The following is a 4,387-nucleotide window of genomic DNA, read 5'->3' as shown; positions in this document are numbered from 1 at the left end:
TAGTATTATGGTCTTGACTAATTTTGACAATTGAACAGACTATTGTGCATGTAATGACTTATACAATGAAATGATGCTGACACATTTTTGAGAGAACAACCATTAGACTGAGAATTAACAATCAGTTTCAATCGACAAGATCTATTCACTTGGAAATTGTGCTAAATGTAGGCTATCTGTACTTAATAATGTGCAAAGATGTACTTAGACATTTGCAATTTGATGAAATGAATGAGAAATTCAATTCTGTTGTGAACAATTGCCAAGTGGTTTGGAGGTTTGTCCATGTTGTTTTGAGAATGTAATTTCTGTTTCAAGAAATGAGCCAACCCAATGGAGAAAAACTGTAAAGCATATTAAGCATTTTAATTGATCAGTTAAAAAAAAAAAGACTACAATAAACAATAAACACACTACCAGTCAAAAGTTTGTGATATGGTTTATAAATTTGTTTACAGTTTTTTACAGACGCTAGGACACATTTCTCAATACTTAGGTCACTTTTGCAAAGCTCTTCACACAATTCTCCTAACCGACTTTCAGTTTGGCAAAGCAGTTCATTTCACATTCAAAATGCACTACAACTACCAAAACACTTTATTCAGGTCTCAAATAAACTCATTCTTTTAGAACACTAGCAAAGTTTGACAGCCGACAAACACACTTTGTCACCCACAAAACAATGACCTAAAAAACACTAACAACATGTAGCATTACACAGTGTTTTCTTGTGTAAAACAAGGACACATCTCTGTTTATAATTGCAATATATATTGTTTATAACTGCAATATCTGTTACTGGAATGAATCAGACATGATGCAGAATTCATCAATATTTTATGTCGTTTATTTATTTTTTATTTTTTTGCACTAAGTAATTCCAAAATACAAGAATTTGTATAGACACCATCCACTAATACAGATACAATAGTAATGCTCATCTACTGCATTTTTAGATTTGAAATATGTTTCAATAAAATATTGCTGTTGATTTTGCTGTCTTATTCAGTTTTGCATTATGTTATTGTTTTGAACATAAGTTTAACAGTTTTGAAAACAGTATGTAAACACGTGCAAAATGTCCTGTACGTACAAAGATTTTTGGCAGTTGTTGTGTCTGAGTGAGAAAAGAATTCATGAAATTTGAGAGATGTAGTCATTGAATGCATTTTGTGCCAAAACAATGATAATTGATGCTCAGTTTAGCCCACATAGACTTCTGTTGTGCTCACTGTGTGAAGAGTTTTGCAAAAGTGACCTAAGTATTGAGAAATGTGTCCTAGCGTCTGTAAAAAAAACTGTAATACATGACAAAATAGCAATTAAATTAACAGAAAGCATCTAATTGTTATGAAAGTAATTACAAGGCATCAGCTTGTGGCGAAGCGCGACCCAAATACGGCGGCGATGATCCCTACACCGCTGTTCTGCTCTCCAGAGCAAATACAGAGTGGTGACACTCTCGATAAATGACCGATCAACAACAGACATCTTGTAAAAAGATGGCCGCCAACGGGGGAGTGGGTTCAAATCCCATCGCTGCCAGCAGCCATTTTAACCAAGGCAGGGAGGCCCTCTAAGCCGCTTGGGAGCGGGTTTGTTTCATGCAAACAGGATTAGACTGCAGCCGTTCAGCAGAGTCAGTATTAGGGAGGCCGTTTGACCTGTCGAAAAGACCCGTGGAACACAACACGAAGAGGTAGTGTGGCCGAGCGGTCTAAGGCGCTGGATTAAGGCTCCAGTCTTTTCGGGGGCATGGGTTCGAATCCCACCGCTGCCAGGGAAGCCTTTTGGAAAGCTCCTGAGGCTGCGAAGCGACTGGAGAAGTGACGCTGCATGCTCATCCAAACTTAGCCGCTTTCGCATTCTTTGCTATTTAGCAAAGTCAGTGCTGGAAGCTTGTCCCAGCCTCTGCTCCATTCCAACAGAGGCACACCAATAATTTACAAACATAGGAGAGGTGCAATAAAAAACAAACAAACAATTCAACAAATTTGAAAATTATATTAATGACAAACAATGAGCAGTCTACAAGAATGGAGACAGCCAATGTCACTCATGGTGACAAGTTTTGGGTGAAATAACAGCTGCCTGATCATTTTGATTTTAAATGCAACACAGCTGGCTATCATTTTCACATAAGCCCCAAAGGCCTTGATTAGCGGATTCAGGTGTGCTTGATCAGAGATGGACCTCCACTCCACAGGAAGGGGGCCACCAGGAGTAGGACTGCATACCCCTGTGTAATAGATTCCTTTACGGCGGCGAATTACAAGGCATCAGCTTGTGGCGAAGCGCGACAAGAAAAAAATAAGGGCCCACGAAGGTGAAAGTGCCAGGGTAGCATGGCCGAGTGGTCTAAGGCGCTGGATTTAGGCTCCAGTCTCTTCGGGGGCGTGGGTTCGAATCCCATCACTGCCAGCAGCCATTTTAACCAAGGCAGGGAGGCTCTCTTACCCGCTTGGGAGGGGGATTATTTCACGCAAAGAGGATAAGACTGCAGCCGTTCTGCAGAGTCAGTATTAGGGAGGCCGTTCCACCTGTCGAAGAGACCCTTGGAGCGTAACCCGACGAGGTAGCATGGCCGAGCGGTCTAATGCTACGTTCACACCAAACGCGAATATGCCTGGAGTTCTTGCGGCGCGAATGAGGCGTTTTGCGCAGCGTGTATTGTGCTTTTTTGTGCATCACGCGTTTGACGCGAATTCGCGTCTGCTGCCCGAGATGAAAAATCTGAACTTCTGCGTCAATTCGTGCCGTGTTAACCAATCAGAAGCCTGCTTGATGCTGTGGCGGCAGGCCCGCCCGGAGTCACTCATTCAAATATGAAATATGACTAAATGCCTAGTGCGGTTCTAATGCACAACAAAGCAAGTGTTTTATCGCATATATGACACATTTTCATTTTGTATTGAATGCTATTTATTCCTAGCCTGACAAGCCAGACCCACATAAATGTAGGGTCTGGGCACTCTCCATAGACAGAGCTCAACCAGAGGGGTGGGATAAACGGTTGTCTTTCAAACTCCCTCTCCACGCAATAGGATAGCGCTACAACCAATCAGAGCAACGAAGAAGGTGACGTACTACGTAGTCAGAGCGACGGAAAAGCGAGTTCCTTGCATGTGTGTTGTGGAAAAGCTTAACATCAAGTCCTTCAAAGTGGCGGCCAAAGCCCATTCGAAAGAACGTTGTTCGCTAGCAGCAGCCATCGCTCTATCTCTCACGCGTTATTCACGGAACCAGAGAATGTCTGACGCCTGTTTCACACATACTCCGTCTACAGTGCGTCTGCAGTCCGTGCGTTATGTATGCGGTTCAAAAGCAGCACGGACTCGTTTTGCTTTCACACAGCGTCCGTAACTGATCCGCGGCTCTTTACCACAAACACAACATTTATCCGTTATTTTGATTTAAAATCCAAACATGCTTTTTCAGCATTGTGATCCTCTTTTATCACAGTACACTAATACAATAATACTAGACATATTCACGTTTAAACTCAGTAAATATAAACAACGTATTATTCATCCATTCATCCTCAATAGAGCCATCGCTCTATTGCTCACACATAATTCACAGAACCAGAGAATGTCTGATGGAATTTATCGCACGTCAGTCGTTATCATGTTAAACCCGCCCACCGACTCGTGATTGGCCCGGTCGATTTTGGATTTTTAGAAATCTCAAGTGAACGGAGAGTAACTAGACTGCCCTTAGAAGCAAATGTAATTTGCTGCCGCTAGGGGCGCGTCTAGATTCTAGGCTAATTTATTCCATATCTAAATCTTAATTATATGAAACATTATTATAGTGTAGTGTGTCTACTACAGTATAATAACAGAAGAATAATAACTATAATAGTGTGTATACTTTAGTGTGTCTGGACAGTGTTGTGTGAGGAAAACAAAGAAATCACAGGACAGGTTAAATACTTTTGGCTGGCTCCATTTATCATGAAAACAAAAATAAATAACAGATTTTACAGTAATAACCTGAACAAAGAAATGGCACAGACCAATAGAATTATTATACATGAAAGGAGGAATGTGTCACGTATCTGGTCTATCCTGTCTTCATGAACTCTTGCACCACACTTCATGGACTTCATTCCCCACAAGCCACTGCACTAATCACTGCATTCACCTGCTCTCACTTTACTGATTACCGCTCACAGCTGCACCTCATCACAATGACTGCATTTAAGCTTCTCACACACACAGCCACTCTGCGAAGTCTTATTGTTCCCTATGGTCGTAATTCTAAGCGTTTTCCCTTGTGTTGGATTTCCCGTGTATGACCCTGGACTGTGTATCTCATTTGATTCTCGCTGCCAGCCCCGACCTTTCTGCCTGTTTTGACCACGATTTCTGCCTGTCTCTTAGTG

The 4,387-nt window shown here is 41.7% G+C and overlaps 2 non-coding genes across 2 annotated transcripts; both read left to right on the top strand.

Annotated features, from left to right (window-relative positions):
• Positions 1-1,698: 1,698 nt before the first annotated feature.
• trnal-aag (transfer RNA leucine (anticodon AAG)) lies at positions 1,699-1,780 on the top strand. The gene has a single exon. It is a non-coding gene; the product is annotated as a tRNA-Leu (tRNA).
• A 559-nt stretch (positions 1,781-2,339) lies between these two features.
• On the top strand, positions 2,340-2,424 carry trnal-uag (transfer RNA leucine (anticodon UAG)). The gene has a single exon. It is a non-coding gene; the product is annotated as a tRNA-Leu (tRNA).
• Positions 2,425-4,387: the final 1,963 nt, after the last annotated feature.

This window comes from Garra rufa, chromosome 25 (genome assembly GCF_049309525.1).
Source record: "Garra rufa chromosome 25, GarRuf1.0, whole genome shotgun sequence".
Classification (NCBI taxonomy): Eukaryota; Metazoa; Chordata; class Actinopteri; order Cypriniformes; family Cyprinidae; genus Garra; species Garra rufa.
This window is presented reverse-complemented; position numbering and strand designations above follow the sequence as displayed.